At 46.8% G+C, this 21,680-nt stretch overlaps 1 protein-coding gene across 3 annotated transcripts in view; it reads left to right on the top strand.

The window, feature by feature from the left end:
- Positions 1 to 238: 238 nt before the first annotated feature.
- SLC45A3 (solute carrier family 45 member 3) overlaps positions 239 to 21,680 on the top strand; it is an 86,985-nt gene continuing 65,543 nt past the window's right edge. The window contains exons 1-2 of one of the 3 annotated variants that reach the window (XM_078601432.1): positions 239 to 458; positions 7,760 to 7,856. The gene's annotated coding sequence lies outside the window, so the exon portion shown is untranslated. Of the gene's footprint in view, positions 459 to 2,097; positions 2,264 to 7,759; positions 7,857 to 21,680 lie in introns of those variants that run through there. The other 2 variants (XM_078601431.1, XM_078601435.1) reach the window with 2 other exon arrangements.

Genomic DNA, 21,680 nt, shown 5'->3' with positions numbered 1-21,680 from the left:
CATATTCTTGGTTCTTTCGGTAAAGTCAGTAATAAAATAATAGAAATAAAACATAATTTATGTTTTATTTTTATTATTTTATTACTTCCCTTCTACGTGAACCAAGAAGATTTTATTTTATTTTTATTATTTTTTATTTCTTTTTTTTACCTACGTGACTTTTTAACCGAAAGAACTAACAGTATATATTCTCCAATGACGCCAGGAGGCGCTGTGGTCAATAGGGCGTGGAAACATCCAGCTACATCACCCAAGTTCTTCTACAAGTGATCCCGCCGAAGCTGCTGCTGCTGCTTGTGTACGAGATTCAGTTGTGAGGCTTCACATCACCGCACGCTCGTGTTGGTGGTGGTGGATGAGTGGGCTGGAGAAGACACCGGTGCCCTCCTGCGATGTCTTCAGCCCCCGAGGGGGGAGCGACCGAGACCGGCAGAGGGTCCATCCCACGATCAGAGTCGGTCAGTATCCCGAGAGTCGCGCTCGCAACTCTGCCGTGTCTCTGTTGATCGCTGCTGCTGCTGCTGTGATCAACGTGGTTTGCTCGCCATTTAAGACCGTCGCCAAGTGTAGGTTGTATGTGATGAATGGGACACGCGTTTTCACATCGCATTACAACACGCGCCCGATCTCCCGTTCATCCTGCACGGCACAAAGGATGTTGCCGTCGCACGCACGAAGCTTTGCCGGTCCCGGAGTAGGCGGCACGAGCCGAGTGACAATTCAATGACCGAAACTGCAACGAAAGGCGGTGAGTTGTTTTAAAAAGTTCGAAACGACAACAGCAGCAGCAACAACAACAACAGCAACAAGAACAGCGGCAGCAGCAACATCAGTATCGAGTTAGTCGACTGCGTTTGTGTCGGGAAGACCCGCTCAGCGAGTGTGACTACTCGCGTTGTTATTTAATGCTCCAACACCATCACACACCACCACCATCACACACCACCACACACCACCACACACAACCACCACACCACCACCATACACCATCACACACCACCACACACCACCACACACAACCACCACACCACCACCATACACCATCACACACCACCATCACACACCACCACACACAACCACCAGCATACACCACCATCACACATCACCACACACCACCATCACACATCACCACCCACATCACCACACACCACCACCACACACCATCATCACCACCACCATCATCACACATCAGCACACACCACCATCACACATCACCACACACCACCATCACCACCACCACACACCACTACGACACGCCACCACACACCACCACCACACACCACCACACACCACTACCACACACCACCACCACACATCACCACACACCACCACCATCACACATAACCACACACCACCACACACCATCACCACCACCACACACCACTACGACACGCCACCACACACCACCACCACACACCACTACCACACACCACCACCACACATCACCACACACCACCACCATCACACATAACCACACACCACCACACACCACCACACACCACCACACACCACCACACACCACCACACACCACCACACACCACCACCACACATCACCACACACCACCACTATCACACATAACCACCCACCACCACACACCACCACACACCACCACACACCACCATTACCACCACCACACATCACCACCACCACACACCACACACCATCACCACACACCACCACCACCACACCACCACCACACACCATCACCACCACACACCATCACCACCACACACCATCACACAAAATCACCACCACACACAATCACCATCACACAAAATCACCACCACACACAATCACCACCACCACACACCACCACCACACACCACCACACACCACCATCGCCACCACCACACACCACCACCACACACCACCACGCATCACCACCACCACACACCATCACCACACACCACCACCACCACACCACCACCACACACCATCACCACCACACACCATCACCACCACACACCATCACACAAAATCACCACTACACACAATCACCATCACACAAAATCACCACCACACACAATCACCACCACACACCGCCACTACACACCACCACACACCACCACACACCATCACCACCACCACACATCACCACACACCACCACACACCACCACCACACACCATCACCACAAACCACGCCCAACCCACCACCACACACCACCACCACCACACACCACCACCACAAAGTGAACGAGCAGCGTGGATGGATGATGTCACCGTGCGTTTCCAGTTGAGCGGGAGGTGATGCTCGCAAACGGTACCCGCTCCACCGCTTGCCAACACCGAACCAGAAGTGTCTCCCTCTCTCTACACACACACTCGTAAATGCCACTTGCCCTGAAGAGGAAACGATGTATATACAGACTACTGCGATGAGCGACGTTTCGGGTAATGGCCCTTATTCAGATGGTCCTTTGGCCCTTAATAGATGTGAATGGGTCGTTACCCGAAACGTTGCCTGTGGTCCCTCTTTATAGCTAGAAGGGTAATTGACCGAAACGTCGTCTGTGGCCCCTCTTCATAGCTGGAAAGGTCATTTCCCAAAACGTTGCCTATGGCCCCTCTTCATAGCTAAGAGGGGCATTGCCCGAAACGTCACCTATGGCACTTCTTCATAGGAGGGTCACTACCCGAAACAGCAGTGCTATCGGCGAACGCGTCCTTACTAAAAATGTGTTCAGTCGCTAAAAGGTTAATCTAGTCGCCACTACAGGGAAAATTCATTTGGGTGTCATCTTATTGCAAACCCAATGTTGCCTTATAGGATCCATCGCATTAAGCAGGGCTACTGCAGGGCAGTGCAGAAACATCTCTTGTTACACACTAATGTACTGTTTTTTATTATTGCACGCTTTTTATTAACTCTGTTGTCGTATCCTCAAATCTTGTAACTCAATTTAACCCACTTCCCAATGTGGTATCGACTGCAAACTTGGTATACTTATGTCATACTGACGACAATACTATATTCTATCATAAAAAAATAAAAACATTATTTTTTATATGTTATGTTTCGGCGTGGGTCTAATTGTCCACGCTCAACTCACGTTGGCTTCGGGGCCACTTCCAGGAGTCGTGGAGTTCTGCCATTACTAGTACGGTACATTTCATAAAAGCGTGTTAAAAAAAAATTCAATATTACTTATTTTTTACAATGCCACCACGTCTTTTCCTCCCCGACTTCACGAGCCCGCACGGACCAGCGTGGTGAAGTATGGTCGTCCCTATCGCGCGTCTGCGATGCAGCACTGCAGAGGGCGCCCGAGTGGTTGGCAGATCGCGCGAATGTTGCGGAAACTTCAATTCCTGTGGGTGTTGCCGAGGTTGCCACCCCCCCCCCCCCCCAGGCTTGCCACAAGAGGGCAGTACAGCAAATGTGGGACTCCAGCTGTTCCGTCTGGATGGGATAGCGTTCCCCCCCTCGCACACACGCACGGAATGTTTGTTTTTATCTCAGTGCTCTGCTTTTCCTCACACGTGTAAATGCTCATTGACTGAAAACACCTTAAATTTTGATTTAAAGCGTTCGTGACTGCAGGGATTCTACGTGGCTTTACCGAAAGAACCAAGAATATGAAAACACCTTAATATATGGAGGACCACAGAGTTCGGGCAATTGTTGGCACCGGTTCTGCCTTTACCGCGTGGCTGCGGTTCCTCCTTGTGCTGTGCGGTGCGTTCAACGTGGACTTTATTCAACAACTCCCGTGGTACAATGCGTGCAGAGGCCCTCATCCAGCAGTGGAGTGACAACAGGACTGCTGCTGCATGCATAGTAACCCCCTTCCTCCACCATTAGCCACGAACCTCACCTTAACCCTCTCTCTCTAATCGGAGCATTAACCCCAACCCGAGGCGTATCAGCAACCCACGCCCGGTCTGTCTACCCCCTCTCCCCTACATGTAACTCTGCTGTTCTCCTTAACACGGTGCCTTGCCCCTAAAGTACATCCTATTCATACCTTGAACGCTCTTCCTAAGCTGGTACTATAGTGGAACCATCAGGAGGCAGTGTGCTAACCACCGACATTATTGCTGTATTACTAAACCAAACCAGCACTAGCCCTACACATTTGCCAACATCTACAGCACTGCATACACTTGTCCCTCGACCCAAACACTAACTTTATATCCATAGCCATAACACCGCATACACATGACCATTACACTAAGCATACAGTATTCATTAACGTTAACAGTAACAATACTGTCACATTAAACGTATCTATAACAACGTGATCCATCACTATTATTATCTCGAACTATAACACTGACTTTATTCATAACACTAGCCCTATCTGTAAGCACAACACTGGCATATCTAATCATAACACTCACTTTGTCTAGAACACGAACCACGGTTTATCATCCTCATAAACAACCATAACAGCGAGGGTGACACTAACATTGATCTGTAGCTTTGTCTCTAACCATAACACAACAACCAGAACATGAGCCCTTCCACCGGCCCCATCTGCACCTCCATCCCTAACCCCGGATCCAACTGCGACATGGCGACGTTCAGAGTTTCCTTGCCAAACGGGGAGGCCGGTCTCGCATTGCCCGCTGCAAATTCCCACCGGGCTAGTGTTACATTAGCGACGACAAAAGTCCCCATTATTTCAACGAGGTTTGGGTCCGTCCTGTTCGAGATGCAATGGAATTTTTTGTTTCAACGCAGAACTGGAGAAACGTCGTTGAATGAATGAATGAATGTTTTTTGTGTTTGGCTGGCGAGCGGTCGTTTTTTCGATCGGCGGACAATGGGGACGTTCGTACGAATTGGTTTCGCTTGCGGTAGCCGAGCCGAAGGTAGGGAGGGAGGTCATGGCTTTTCAAACAGAATAACATTTGATTCACTCGCATGCGTGCATGTTAAAAAGGTATATGATGCTGCATGTGTGTGAGAAGCCCCAATATTTGTAGTATGTGTATAACTTACAGCCCGTTTGTGAATCCACTTCTGGGTGAGGGCCTCCACGTACTGTGGCAATGATTGGGGGGGGGGGTGGGTGGGGTGGTTTGACCATACTTCACCAATGTGGTCAGTTCTCGTTGGTGAATGGTTACGGTATGAGGCATTCTGGATCGGTTCGCATATCGCTCAATCACGTCAACATTGGTATCTAGCCCAGGTCTCTGGGTTCAAAGTGCAGTGTGCTCACCACTGCACCACTGCTCACCCCGCTATCTATACGCACACGTCAGTTCAAAATGCCCCGACGTTCTGATGTGTGTTCTTCTTGAGCACCATGTTCAAGTTTCCTTGGTGGTCCAAGAGCTTGCAGGTGAAATTCCACGTTCCTTTGAGGTGGACCGGGCTGGTGGCACTCTTTGTAACCACCCCAGAAGGATGCTGATGATTATGGTGGTGGTTTGAATTGACCCTGGCACCTATGCGGTGATTAAATCAGCCGGTGTGTGGGTCCCAGTATGAGAATCGTAATTCCATCACGTGATTGTAAAGAGATGACGATGGCTTTGGGATGCCTTTATCCAGCAAGGAGCGGATAGATGTATGTTGATCTTCTTTCGCACCGTACGTAGCTAACCGTGCTCCGTGATGATTGTATGTTGTATGTTCAACTTCTTTCACACCGGACGTAGCCCGCACCTCTGAGTAGCGCGGTTTGCTTCATACGGTGCGAAAAAAGTTCAACATACATACATACGTAGACAACCGTGGTAACGATGATTTTCTGTACGGCATATTGGACTTCTTTAACACCGTACGTAGCCAAAGGTGCTAATCGGGGATGATGAGTGTGGCTGATGATGATTGTGATGACAGTTGTCTTGTATAAACACAAATGCAAAAACTGCATGCCATTAGTTCGTGATTAACACTGCCTTATAAAATACAATGTCCAACACTGTACTTAATAATAATGATAATACTGTTGGCAATGTTGCTTCAAAGCTATGCCTTAATTTGTATTTGTCTATATTTTAGTTTGTATATATTTTATTGCATGTTGTATACATTAGTGTTGCCTTATCTGATGCCACGTAGAAAGCACATCCTATGTGTGTGTCGGTTCTATTCTCGGAGGCCAGTAGCTTGCAGGCTTTTTCCATCACAGAATCTGCACGCTTAATGCAGGTTTACCGGGCAGAAAATAGTCTCCGTTTATTTGTGTTGCTGGCTAAAAGTGGCTGGGCGGCCCAATTGTTTCGTTGAAAATAACAAATGTATATTTTGTAAATGTTTGAAGTCCAAAGAGTCAAACTCGGGAGAAATACAAATGAGCACTTTCAGGATGTCCCGTGAAACGTGCACGAGTTGACAACGCGTTTGAGTACAAGTGTGGTGAGTGGGTAAAGTGTGGACACTCCCAGCCTCTTCCAAGACGAAAGGCCAGCCTGGAAGAGTAGGCCAATTACCCTCTAGAGGGGCTCTCTAGAGCGCCCTCTAGTGGATGTTCAACCGCCGCCAGTGACGTGAGTGAGCAATTGCAGGACCACAGCTCTACCTTTTGCACAGGGAGGACGGGAGCTCTGTAGTTAGCGCACTCATTTCTTTAAACCAGGGGTGGGGAACGTCCGGCCCGCGGGCCGTATGAGGCCCGCGAAATCATTTGGTGTGGCCCTGCCAAGGCAACCGCAGGCGGGACTCGAAATTCAATAAATCTAGGAGCAAATCAGGAAAAGCAGTTGCGAGTAGCAACATCATCAATACCAGCTAACATCACACGCCTCGCCAAAGAGAAGCAGTTCCAGCCATCGCGTTACGGGTGAGTTAATTAAACGTTTGACCAAATATAACAGGCAAATTTTTAAGTTGATAATTTTGTATGGCCCGCGAATGATGTTATAAATATCCAAATGGCCCTTGGCAGAACAAAGGTTCCCCGCCCCTGCAGTATAAACCTAAGCAGATGAGTTTCATTCCCAGCCACCGGGACCATTGGTGGAAGGTAATATCTGAACCAGTCTTGGGCCTCCCGTTTAACAAACCCACACCGACTTGCGTGGTGAGGTATGGTCAAACAACACCCACGACTCCTTTTATCTACGGGGAAAAAAAAAAATCAGATAAGCCCACGGATAATAGTATGGATTTGTCACGTGACTCCTTTAATGCTTGAAAATATCTCAGACAATAAGAGTAAATAACCTAACGTCCATTACTCGCGGATAATATGAAGAAATAGAGCCGCGGATAATCGGACTTGTCGCGTACCCTACAGTGACGTGGATAATAGGAGCCATGAGTAATAAAGTCGTGGATAAAAGGAGTTCTGTATATCGAAAGTGTGGTTATCTCAGATATTGCCTTGAGCCTCCTACTCTACCAGTGTAACGTAAGGATGTGTTGCTTTTATCAGGACTGTGCATATCCACTGTGAGGTGTGCTTACAGCCAGCATATGTGAGGTTGCGAGACTCCCTACACGCAGTGTGTTTGTCTTGGCAGCGCTAACCACAAAACAGCACACCTGGGCAACTTGGGACATTCTGGCTTTAATGAGGACCGCTTAATGATTCATCCCGTTTCTTCTTGGGTCATGAGATTCAACACACATGGCTATTGTACAAACATGCCTCTCACAGCTTGGCTCGGGTGGATGTACAATGCTCGCTGATGCGAAAATCCTGAAACATGCAAATTTCACTCAAAGCGCTTGCATTCGTTTGACATGGCGCATTAAAATCCAATGGAATGGAAATGTTTCGTGGTCTGATGGGGCCGTCAATGGCGACGTTTTCTTGTTTTGCTCGACTAGCGGTGGTGCATTCACCATTTGTTGCAGAGGTTCGCGGTTTGAATGCAGCGGCCACCCTGATTACTACTCCAGGCGTAACGGCCAAAGTGACACGTGCCCTCCGCTTCGCCGTGGAAAATTAAAGGTCCGCCAAACTCATTCGCAAAAGTAGGCCATTGTGTGCTGACGTCAGCGTCCCAATTTGCCACGTTGTAAAATTACCCGTAAATTACTCTATTGGAATAATACACAGGACATTATCGCCCCCTTCTGGCAGAATAATTCCATAGGTCACCCTTGCAAATCAGACTCATCCTAGTCTCCTGGGTTCCCACCTGGCTGAACAAAGTAAACTTGAGTTTGTAGTGATATTTTGTGAAGGAATTTATATGTACGGCCATGTGTTTGCTTTCAGCAACCTTATATTTAGATGTGTGTGTGGGGGTGGTGCTGTGTTAACATTGCGAGGTTGCAGGAGCTTTCATTGTGTGTTTGTGTGTTAACCGTGACGTTTCGTAACCAGACACTTTCTGAACTGCTCATGTGAAAAAACTGTACATTGTTAAAAGCAGCTTTTTTAATTAAGGGAATTTTTTTGTCCATTTCAACAATGAAACATTGCAATCCTGCATTGTTGGTGTCACACAAAAAGCTCTCTTTGCATGATCCACCAACTCAGTCATGGGAGATTAAGCGCATGCATCACCACACCCAGCCATATATTACCACCACAGTTAAAAAACAAAAATCTCAAAGAAACTTTAAATTATAATTTCATACTGTAATTGCTCCTACTAAGCCAGTCAATTAAACTACTCGCATTACTTTCATACAGACACTATAGTCTTCGTTGTCCAAGGTCACCCTTGCAAACGATACATATCCATGTCTCTGGAGTTCTCACCTGGTTAAGAATAAACTTGAACTCTGTGACAATGCATCGCTTATTACGTTCGTGATGCATGCATCAAATTGTTTGTGTAAGAATCAATGTAAGTTTGATGCAAATGGAATGCCAATGAGCAAACAGCTTTACACACAAGACAAAGATGGAAACTATGCAAACGAGACAGAAAATAAGACTGTGGTGAACCAAATTATACTGCCGGGTGGACAGAGTCAACAGTGTGTGTGTGTGGGGGTGATTTAAGAAACTCCCCCCCCCCAATTGTTTCACCTGCTGCACAGGGAGATCGAACCAAACCGGCTTACTCTGGACTGCAAGTCCAGTATGCGCTGACCATCACACCACGACAGAAGCAATTAATGTCACATTAAGTTGGAGTGACAACGTGCGTGTGGTGTCGGCCAGGCTCGGTTATCATTGCCTGGAATGTAGCAGTTGCTTTTGCATGATCTCCACACCTGAGTGCAACCACTAGTGCATTTTTCGATTTAAAGCTTTCGTGACTGCAGGGATTCATCTTCTTGGTTCTTTCGGTAAAGTCACGTAGAATGGAAATAATAAAATAATAAAAATCAAATATCATATAATAATTTATTATGTTTTATTTTTATTATTTTATTATTTCCATTCTACTTGACTTTACCGAAAGAACCAAGAACACTAGTGCATTGTGCCCAGAACATATGTAACATTGCAGGGTGAAAGAATTATACCGCCACCGTGCTGAATTCACTATTCATCTCGTCGAGCCAGGCGCGGTGGCACATCCCCGTAAAGCAGCAGCGCATTGGAGGCAAGGGGTCGGTGGATCGCATGGACGTGTGGAACTCCTGAAGCGTCTGGACTGCAAGGCGGCCGGCGGATTAGAGTGGGAGCAAGTGGGTTGGCGGAAATGCCCGTGCCGTTCAGTTGAAGCCGCTTCGCTCACTGGGCGCTGCGAGCCGAAGTGAAGTCGGTGAGTCCGAGTGGGCCCGACCGTCGTGTGGTATCTCGTCTTGCCTGAGTGCATTCCCTCTTGGGATACCGGTTTTCACCCGAAGTTATGGGTTTTTTTTTATTGTATAACAGTCAGAACCCGTTACAGGGCACAAACCGCGACGTGGGAGGGGGATACAGAAACTCAGCGGACATACGCCTGAAACGCTGTGCGCCTGAGTTTAGAGAATGGGGTTACTATGAATAAACACATTCTTGCGGAGGGAGCTGGTAGGAACGTTGGGTTGCTCGGCCAATGGCCAGGGTCAACGGCGGCGTGGTGTATTCCGCAAATATGCCCGACTGTGAGGGCGGGCACAAGCCGGCGTGAGTAGGTTAAACGTTCAGTTTTATAAGGGCACCACGGGGTGACCAGCCCCTCCCCACCCAGCCCCACCCCTCCCACCCCCCACCCAGCCCCTCCCCACCCTCCCCACCCAGCCCCTCCCCACCCTCCCCACCCAGCCCCTCCCCACCCTCTCCTCCCCACCCATCCCCACCCTCCCCACCCAGCCCCTCCCCACCCTCCCCTCCCCAGCCAGCCCCTCCCTGCACGACGGACGGACACAATAATCCCTTGTGGGCTGGTGTAACCAGGAGGTTCCTACCAGTATAATCCAACCTTTCTCAATCCACTGCTGGATTAAAGCCTTTCTACGCCGAATCGGTCATGGAGGTTCTATGACCATACTTCACCGTGCCGGTCAGTGTGGGTCTGTGAAGGGGGGGTGGGGTAGGTGGAGCAGGACTGGGTTGACGATTCAGACGGTGCTCGCCGCTGATGTTAGCCATGGGTGCGGATCGAACTCAGGTCACCACTATCATGCCCCACTATGCTAACCACTGTGCCACCACTCCCCCCATTAAAGTGCAGTTATTTTCCTCTTGCGGATGGCTAAGTTAAATCGAGTAGCTATATCAAGATTTAGGTCCAGGCTATTTTGCCCGGTTGATGGCATTTTCAGTAGCTGAGTTTCTTCCAGCTCTTCCGCCGTTGAAGACCTCACAGGGCACTGATTTAAGGATGCACGCCATTGGGGTGCCGCGGTGGCGAGATGTTTACTCCCTCGCTGAGTATGCAGGAGGTCGTGGGTTCGATCCCAACCCTGACGCTTGTATATTTTGAGTTTGCATGTTCTTCCCATGGTCGTGTGGATTTGTCTCCGGGTCCTCCACATTTTTGAAGCGTGCGTTTAGAGTATTTGGCTGCTATAAATGTCCACGTGATGATAAGCCACTTCGTTGAGCTGTCATTTGTGGCCAGGTCACATTCTGAAAGAGAGCTACATATCTCGGTGGGCCTTAACTGCTTAAAAAAAAGTTATTTTAGTTTTTTGTGTTTGAAACGTGCAGTCACAGTTTAGGGGTACATCGTGTTATTCTCCAATTGTGCATAAGTCACGGGTTCATTGGCTCAGAGTTTGCCTTTTGCAATTATAAACCAATACAGTGCAGTACCTATTATTATTTCAGCACTGCATTACCAGATTTGAACAGGTGCTTTTGTGGTCACATTTCTATTATCCTTTAGACAGCTGGTGTCTTTTTTTTTGGTGCTGTGCCACAATAGGTTGAATACGCTGAAATGCATTCCAGGAGAATGCCAACATGATCAGACTTGGCAAGGAATGAATGGCAAGACACTTGCAGGAATGACGAGACACAATCGAATCGCGATGTCCGCACTGTGCAAAACAACCTCGCCTCCAGGAGTGGCAGATGGCGCAGTCGAGTTTAGATCTGCTTCGAGATTAGTCAATTAAGTGACCTAATCGACGGCAGGAATGTTTTAATAATAGTGGCCGCCTTACCCACGTCCTGCCTCTGGAAGGCAGGAAACCCCCTGCATGCAACGCCCAGTGTGACTGATGATGTCGATGACGGCTCCGTGTCCCACACCAATCACCTCCCACTCATGGGGAACAGAGCCGAGAGTTCGTTCTCCGACTGCGGTGTTTTCCTGGTGTCCGATTGCTGAATTTCGAGCCATCAAATAGATTGAAAACGTAGCCAACCGCGCTAATCGGAGGTGCGGGGGAAGGACAACAAACTGAACACAAAAAAGCAGTTTTGAAGAAATTAGTTTTCAAATCACATGCAACATTGTGCTGTAAACGTAATTAACATTTTACCTTCATGTCACGAGAAATTATTTGAAGGACAAAGTTGGGGTATATCTCAAGGCCGTAATTATAATATATATTGGGGGGTGGGGGACATATCCGCTCCCCCCCCAATATTCAAATATGCTCAAAGTGTCCCCCACAAAATATTGCTATAAAAATAATTGCTATGCTATGTAAATAAAAACAACAACTTGCTAAACCTTGGCCACAATATCTGGACTTGTCTTCATATAAATAAACGCGTAGATTTCTGTTTATGTGATTGTGGTTATGGTTGTTCTTTATTAATTCCTAATCTCGGCCATTACATACAATGAAACATGAAATGGTAGAAAAAAGTTAAAATAGAGCAATGTAATACAATACACTATTAGACATTATTGTAAAAAATAAAATAAAAAGTCCATCCCATGTGTTAGCGAATTTTTTTCATATTCTAGGCAGGAAATGAGTTTTCAAATTTTGATATTTTTCTGGGTTGGGACCCCCCAGACAGCTTGGAAGATTTGGTCCCCCCCCCCCCCAATGTTGACTCCATGGCTACGGCCTTGGTATATCTAATTTAGTAAACACAAATGTTCGTGTCATTTTCACCGCAGGTTGCTTCAGGGCACATGGCAAGAGTACAGTAGCTAACGCACATTTACTGTATCATTACTCGCATACAGATTCGTGGGAATGGAATTTGAGCAATCGGGAAAAGCAAGTCTGTACTTATGATTGTAATGCTGTGGCCTCGTTTTTTTTCCATTTTATGTTTTATCTACAGGCATCCCTTGATTTACGACAGGGATGCGTCCTTCAAAAAAACGCACGTGAAAATTTGTAAATCGGATTGGTAAACCGGAATGGCTTTTCCCATGACTTTAACACTACGAACTCGGGATGTGTCCTTGGACAGTCATTCCAACTCGACTGCTGAGCTAAAAACAGACACCTGCATCACTTTTCACAATACACAAACACTAATAAAGAACAGACATTTTTAAAGGATTGAATCATAATTAATTTAAAACTAAAATAATCAACTTTTTCAGGGAACACACCAAAAGATCTGTGTGTTAGATTGACTGGAAGGGTAATATGGAGGCGTCACTTGCCCCTGTAGGGATACCGTGACACCGTCATGGATGGATGACGCAGCCTCCTCTGTAGGCTTCTTGTTTGATGACCTCACGGCGCGTGCCGTGTGAAATTCCGTTAACTCGGCAATTCGATTTTGTTCATCTAAAGTGTGTCGATTGCGTTGACGCGAAATTTCGTAAACCGAACGTTCGTGAATCGAGGGATGCCTCTTCGTCTCTGCTTTTGTCCCCGATCGTGGAATTTGGTGCCACGTCATCGTGAGGCCAAGTATCCATCTGGATCTTTTGCAGCGCAGCCCTTCATGTTAAGTAATGGCTCACAGGAGCAGATAATACAGAACTACTACTGAGGTCTCCTTCAAGTGGCCTCTGGTCCACACGGTAGGTGGCAGTACATTTCCAAAAACACTCAAAATCATGTTCACTGCAAAACCGTCCAATCAGTGTGTTTATTTCTCAGTTGGAATTTGGCCAGATTAATTGCAGGATCCATTTTATGTGATGGGTTTTATAGTTCCTGCTCCTTACTCTTCGAGATACTCCCTTCTTTTACTTTAGCATTCTCATCTGTGCCCTTTCAAGCAAGCCTTTTTTTTCTTTATTGCTTAATTCACACATTTCTGCCATCAGGCCTGGTCACCGAACTTTAAGGAAGGCCCAGTTCAAGTTCATTTATTTAGGTATAGCCCTGTGAGCCATTCGGCTCTTGAATCGGGTACAACCGCAACAAACAAAAAACAAAAACATGAATAAGAAAACATCTTAAAGTGACTCTGTGCAAACAGAAAATCCAAGAAAAGACAACAAAATATTACAGAAAAAGCACCGTACACCAACACTGTGCAAAAATCCCAGTGGGATGCAAGTCAAACAACAACGACCACAAGACAACTTAGATTAAAGCCATCAGTCTAACTCCGTACTACAACAAACAAACATGGCCAAACCAAAAAACTTTTCGAAATAATCAAAATAAAGCCATAAAAGCAATGACTCGGATAATAGCGAACCAAGCACCCTATGTTCGTGATATATTTTCTCTTGGCATTAATTATTTACGAATGTGTCAAAAACGAATCCGAGCTCAGTGCCAGGCGAGATAAATTTATCAGCAGCGGGGCATGTGAAAAGGTGCAGCATCCCACGTATGTGGGTAAAAGAGGTCGCTTGAAGGGATATCGGAAGTAGTTCTGGGATGGCTCCTTCTGTGGGCCGTTCTCTACCATGGGGTGATGCAAGAGGTTCCATTGTATCTTTCATTTCACGAGATGATGCCAGTGGCACAATTAGAGTAAAAATTGTGCAAAAGACAAAAATTGTACTTCCAATAATAAAGTGAACCTGCTAACCCTCGTAATATGCTGCTGTGTGCTACGTGAAATATAGCCATGCCATCAGTGGGTAAACAGCTGATGTGCGTACATTTTTATTTAAAGCTTGTAATGCTTTTAGGAGGATGGTTAACCAAGATTCCATAGTGACACGCACCAAAACATTGCATCCATAGGTGGCATTCAGGTTGGACCCAAATATCCTAAACATATCAGCTGTCAACTATGGAACGTTCTTGTGCAAACCACCCCGCAGGTGAAAAAGCATAAATCACAGATATCAGCTGACACATTAATTGTCCAATTATTGCATTTTCCAAGAGTAGCCAGAGGCTTATCTTAAGGTAAGTATTTAAATCAACAAGGCACTGTCTCTGTAGCTGCTGCAAGATCATTTTACCAGGGGCTGACTGGGGTATGTGTGTAGGTCAGCCTGTTGAACACGGTAGATGGCACATTGATGTTTTATGAATGTACGGTGAGCGGTAGTGTCGTGGTTAGCGCGCTGCGCTACGAATCCGGCGACCCGAGTTCGATTCCCGCTCACGGCCAACACCAATGACGATTATCTGAACCGGTCCTGGGCCTCCCCTAAAGTCGACTCAGCCTCAAATGAGTACCTGGTGTGGTGTGTAAACATCGCCACTGGGAAGACAAAGGCGGTGGGGCGTGGTGCTGGCAACCTTCTCCCTCGTGTCCCGTGCTGGGCTTCATAGGTGCTTGCTAACAGCACTTGCCCCAACAGTCTGTTATGGCTATATGGGGGGGGGGGGGTCTTTGGGGTGGCGAATGGTAGCATAGGTTCACAAACTGAACTACAATCCAAACAATGAGTTCCACTGTGGTTTATTGACCCGTCCCAGACATCTCAAGCGGCTTGAATGCCATTTAAAGCGATGACCGTATGCAAAGGCGGGAACACAACCGAGCGGACTTCTAGAGCGGTGATGAAGCGAGCACAGGCAGCCCACGTGCAGGTGCTCGACGATGCTGGATGATGTAATTACCAGCGAACCTTCACGGTACTCAAATTGTAAGTGTTGTGGATTTACGCTCCAACACACTGGTGGGCTGAAGTAGTAACCAATTGGCGCGTTGTTTACGTGACAAACCTTACTGCCTGTGTCCGGGTGGTGGAGGGTTACGACACATAACCCAAAAACCTTGGTTACGATGAATTGTTGCAGTGGGACGCCATCATCCAGCAGTGGATTGATAATGGCTGATCATGATGTAACTGTGCAAGCTGGCCAGAAATTCCTGGTGCTCGCCACATGACCTCGTCTTGTGCCATGCTGCCCTTGGTAGCTGCTCTCTACAGCTGATTGTGCGAACCAGGGGGGATGTTTGTCGATTGTGCGTGGGCTTGCGTGGTAAAGTGCATCGCGTTCTACGCGCGCATTTTTCAATACATATTTTGTCTGGGGTTTATTTTATCGCAAGCAGTCGTCTGTTGGTGCCATTAATATTAACACGCTTGGCATGTTTAAAAAAAATAAGTTTTAATAATTCAATATAGTGTGACGTACAAACAGCGCGCGCATCTGTTATATATGCAGTCCTTTAGTTGTACTACATTTCCTTAGGCATTCATGCAAAGTTCACATTAAAAAATATTAGTATTCCAGCGCCCATGTCTACAGCCCTCACCATAGAAAGGTGTAATTCCCATCAGAGGGGTATGGTGGAGTTGAGTTGAGGGAGCCAATTCAGATTGGATATCTTTTTTGCATTAGAAACATGGCTAGCTATAAAGTAGCAACACAGGAAAGTTATTTTTACGTGATAATTCGCATTTAGTTCTGGCCAGTTCATCGACCTTTGACCTTCTGTCTTGACTGCTGATGCTGCGGTTACACCTCTCCTCCATCGCTGTTGATCCTCTGCCTCGAGACCGATCCGGTTTTCCTCCGATTGCTCTCACGTGTGTGCCGACGATCCGGCTAAACCCACGTTTCTCTCCAGCGCATCTGCCTGCGGTGGTGTTTTTTTTTTCCCCCAGAGATGATTCCACTTGAATATTAACTTTGCCAGTCTGTAACCTTGCATCATTAACACGTCTTGACCAAACTGACACCTTTTTACAAGGAGTCATGTTTGCATAGACCACAATACCTGCAATCATAATGCAAACAAAAGACATAACTCTGATAATGTGCACTGTCCTTGAAGTTGATTGGTCCACACCCGAGACAAAAGGTGCCTTTTGGCGTCATCTGGTCCAACCCATGTGAGACTAGGCTCTAAGGAAAGCTGTCTCGGGTGTGGACCAATCAACTTCAAGGACAGTGCACATTATCAGAGTTATGTCTTTTGTTTGTATTATGACTGCAGGTATTGTGGTCTATGCAAACATGACTCCTTGTAAAAAGGTGTCCGTTTTGTTGCCAGATAAAAGGGTAAAAAAAACAATTATCATATTTATTTTTTTACTGGCAAATGAGGTTCCAATGACGTCTTGACCACTTCATCTCCTTGTATTGCTCCTCATGACACTTACGCATCTGCGGCCACTTAGTCTTCTGCCTGATTGTAGCGTTGATGCATTATATCTTCTTCGTGTGTTGTTTTCGTAGAATTCACCATAGCCATTGGTTGTCATACACATCCATAGCTGTCAACCCATACAGTTTACCCCGTATTCTTGTACAGGTAAATTGAGTTTCCAGGTTCATACGGCGTACAGCCGTTTCAATACGGGCAAAACAGTTTTTGTCTATTTTGTTTGTGTTTCTCCCTTGTGATGGTATTTTGTAGGATGAACGTTGAGATTTGCAAGGGGCACGGGGTGACCAATAAGGTCTGAATTGGTCTGTAATAAGGTAGGCACTGATAAGGGGGTGACAGGTATGCACATCTAATATTTTTTTAGTGGTCATTTATCTATTAAAAACATCTTTCAGCTGGAAATTCCCCTGAGATATAAGATCACGTTTAGAAGGAGTTGGTTAGGCTGTCGAGTTAATAACGGAATAAAAGAGGTATTGAGTTCGCAGTTTTACGTCTAACTTTACATCGTGTAGCTTAAAAAATGTTAGCCACCATTTTATCTCATTCTCACATCCACCCCATTTGTCTATTTTGCTTCCGAGATCTGTAAACCGTTATGCATTTTCTATGCCCTGTCTGCATTTAGTTATTCGGGTCCAAGTCTGCGTACAACTGGAATCATCTTTGTATGTCGTTAGAAAAAAGCAACAGGGCTGCAATTGTATCTATATTTTTTTATTTTGTAAGCCATTCCACAGCATCCTGGCTAGCTGAGCGGAGTCCGCTTGTTCCACCAGAATGAGCGTGTAGTATTGGAAAGCCAATACTACAAGCCTGATGGTTTGCACCTCACTGCATGAGCTGTTTGGCAAGTCCGTGATCATCCATTTATGGAGGAAATATCCACACCTTCATCCGTGAGTGGTTGTTGTTGTACTTGGTTGAGAGCGATGCCCACTCTCCTCGGAGCAGCAGAGAGAACCCAGGGCTGTTACTTTGTCGGGTCTTCAGTAAAGGTTCTTTACCGCCGTGATGACACTTCGTGCAAAATATTTCAAAACTGGAATTATTCGCATCACGTTTCACATTTGGAATTTGGGCCATTGCATGGACACACGGTCGACCATTTTTTGTGAACAATGATGTCTAAGGTCTTTAATGTCCCACGTTTACAGAAGACAACACGCTTTGGTAATTCCCACAGGATTTATAAGTAGTTTAACCAATGATGTTGTGATAAATTGACATTGTGGTCAGGTTAGTGACCACTAATTTTGAATTTTACCCAAACAAATATTTGTTTAGCGTTTGTATTTGTTTCGGCAACAGTGTCAGGATGTTTTCCTCAGTACTTTGTTTATTCTTGATTTGAAGCTTTCGTGACTGCAGGAATCCATACTCTTTGGTTCTTTCTCTAAATTCGCGTAGGTAAAAAAATAAAATAAAATAAAAAATAACATATCACGACGTTTCGATCTCAACACAAGCGGTCGTCTCCAGCAGTGGAACTGCTGAACCAGCGAGAGAGCTGTTACAACAAGAGGTTATATATGTGGCGAGGGGTAAGCAGGCGAAGTCTGAGCTGGAAAGGAATTCCATCTCCGGACGCAAGCACGTCAGTTGTGTTAATGGGGGAGATTAGCGAGAGAGATTAGCATTAAATGAGCTTCCTTCGCCGCATAAGAGTATCGTCCCCGCATATGCGCACAACAGCAGTGTTAATGGGAGACTAGCACTATGTTGATGGGAGAGATAAGGCAGAGAGATTAGGGGGATTAGCAAGTTAATGTCATGTCTATGTGTAACACAAGCTGCGGCGCTACCACCTGCGCTGTGAGAGGCAAGCACGTCCACGCAAGAGAACCACCGCAACGGTGGTCGTGCCGGTGAGACACGCAGCCCATCACACAGCCAGAACCATCGGTACATCAAGACTAAGGGAGTAGAGGTGGCCATGTTAGTGAGACCCCAGCCCGTTAGTGCAGAGGCACCCAACAGGGCAATGCAACTCAGAGAGTCGGAGATAACAGCCAAACGGCAGGAAGGATGGAAGCACCACAGCAAGTTACGACTTTGCTTGGTTAATAACGTCCTTCCAATGATTGCTCAGCTTATACCCATCTTCTCGGTTGAAATTGTCTCTGTGTTTGTACATCTGGATGGCTTCATGGACAAATCTTTGATGGTAGCCCGAAAGTTTGCTGAGTACCTTGGTCTCAGAAAAAACAATATTGTGCGAGCCCACTGCGTTATAACAATGATCAGCCATGGCAGAGGTATTGGTTCTGCCGTGTTTCAAATCTGCCTTGTGTTCGCGAACACGGTCCGAGACATGTCGTTTTGTTTCCCCAATGTAACTGCTGCCGCAGACGCAACTTAGTTTGTAGACACCAGGGGTTTGCATGTCAGGAATGACATCCTTCACAGATGGGATCAAATCACGGATTTTGTGTACTGCATTGAATCGGACCTGGATCTTGTGTTTGTTTAAGATTTTGGAAAAAAAATTGGTAACACCTGCTATGTATGGCATGGTGATGGTTTTGATTGGGTCCTCAGATGATTGTCTCCCCATGGTTGGGGATACAGCTTTACGGATTGTGCGGTCTGAGTATCCATTCATCTTGAGGGCTTGGTGTACGTGCTCCAGTTCACTGGCTAGGTGGCGCTGGTCAAAGATGCAGCGGGCCCTATGGTGTGGTGTTTTGATGAGGGAGTTCTTCTGGGCCGGATGGTGGTGAGAGTCGGGCTTTAGATAGGAATCCGTGTGGGTGGCTTTCCTGTAGACGGAATGTCCCAATGAGCCATCAGGCCTCTTCTCGGTCAAAACATGCAGGAATGGTAGCTTGCCATCATTTTTCACTTCCACAGGAAAGCCACCCACACGGATTCCTATCTAAAGCATTGGCCTTGGCCAGCGATTGAACTCGGGTTTGCGGTTTCACAGCTCGATATGTCCACCGCCGCTCCACCCGGAGGCGGGGGAAACGGGCGTTCAAACGCAAGCAGGAATTTGCAGGGACACCGGAACACATTAAACGGAGGCTAAACGCACTAAAAAAAGAAAGCGCAGATAAATATTGTAGCAAAGTTAAATGCAATGCAAATGAACAAAATACAAAAAAACTGCGTTGAAATGTATGAATCCGAGAGAGTCTCGACTGTAGAGTGTGCAAAAAAAACAAATGTGATGCCTATAATTGTTGTGAATATTGGCTGCGTACGTTCGGCCAACATTAAGTTGTCAGATTCGACAACATACCCAGCCAGTTCAGTTCAAAAGCCTTTGTTACCAGGTGAAATCTCATTGGGACAGTAGGTCTACCATAACATGGGTTAATTCAAGGGCAGGGAACGTTCATGCGAAATTAACATGATTGCAAAAGATACAAATTGTGCAAAACAAGCTCGAGAGATAAGCGCATTTCCACACTGTAGTGTAGTGTACAAGTCCACACCACGTCACACTGCAATGTACAAGTCTACACTGTGATGTACAAGCCTACACTATGGTGTACAAGCCTACACTAGTGTACAAGTCTACACTGTGATGTACAAGCTTATCTGCAGTAGCCACCTATGGAGTAACACAAAAAACCCATTCGTCGATATGAACATGGGGTCATTGCCCGAAACGTTGCCCATTATATATTCGGAAGCCACTGGAGCTATGCCCTTAAAAACTCACTTTTTTTTTAGAACTCCTTTTTGTGTTTAGTTTATTGTCCTACCCCCGCACCTCCGATTAGCACGGTTGGCTACGTACGGGTGCCAAAGAAGTTCAACACACATAGATACATACAAATGTGTTTGAGTTTTTAAATTATTAATCAGTATTCCTTGTCCACCACTGGCAACACAACAGCGGGCAGCAGCATCACCACAATAATTGTGTTCCCTATGCAGTAGTTGGCGTTAGTTAATTATTGCTCAAGTTTGTAAGCAGGCTGCGGCACATGTGACCTCTGACACCCATTTGAGTGGACAGGCCCGTGAGCGAAGTTCCTATCTCCTGCCACGTGTCTCGCTGGCGCCTCTGGTATCGGGAGACTCGAGACGACGCTCACGGAACCACCGCGCCAGCAGGCGAACTTTGTACGTCGATTCCGCCAGAAACGGGACGAAGGACACGCGGCTCGCGTTTCCCGAGTGCGTCGCCAATTAGCGCGGCAGTGGCCGTGGGAAATGCAGAGACCTTGGGTGTTTTGCAGTCGTTCAGTCACGGAGCTTCCGAGATAAGAGGGCCTTCGGGTTGCAGCCAAAACACACGGCGGCTGCGGCTACCCCAGCGCACGTGGCCCAACGGGCCTGCCTCTGCTCTTTCTTCCTTATGCGAGCGTAATAACAATCAATCAGAAAGTGGATGCGTCATCGGGATCATCTCTCCCTAAGGCACGATTTTAAGTGAAGGTTTAGAAGTTCCCGGCTCTGCCGTTGGCTCCTGGAGTGGCACCACCCTCGTGAGCTGTTTTTCTGGAATTGCGACACGGGCCGATTACGCCACACGGTGCATGCCACATCACACATTCTTGGGCTTGCGCGTGTGTGTGCGTGCGCGCGTGCGTGCGTTGGGAGCGGTAGTGTTGTGGTATGCGCGCTGCGCTACAAACCTGGCGTCCTGAGTTTGATTCCTGCTCATGGCCAACACCAGTGACGATTTTCTGATGATGGCAGTGTTTTTGTGGTGATGGTTGTGATAGCGGTGCTGGTGGTGACAAGGAGGTAAACGCCGGTAATTAATATCTGAACCAGTCCTGGGCCTCCCCTAGGTCGACTCAGCCTCAAATGAGTACCTGGAGGGGTGTGTAAACATCAAAATCGACCGGGCATGGTGCAGGGCACCCACCCCCTCGTGTGCCATGTCGGCCTTCAGAAATGCTGGCTAATGGCACTTGCCCCCAACAGTACATTAAGGCTATACGGGAGATCTTTGTCTTTGTCCTCCAGTTCCAAACCAGGCCAGAGTCTGGTTCTATTTCTGAGCAGTGGAAGTGTTGTACAGGAGGGCACCAAAGCAGCGTGCTTCCACTGCAGGACCAAATTAAATATTTACAT

Source organism: Lampetra planeri, chromosome 16 (assembly GCF_965212315.1).
Source record: "Lampetra planeri chromosome 16, kcLamPlan1.2.h2, whole genome shotgun sequence".
Lineage (NCBI taxonomy): Eukaryota > Metazoa > Chordata > Hyperoartia > Petromyzontiformes > Petromyzontidae > Lampetra > Lampetra planeri.
The sequence above is the reverse complement of the archived record's forward strand: the minus strand, read 5'-3'. Positions and strand labels throughout refer to the sequence as shown.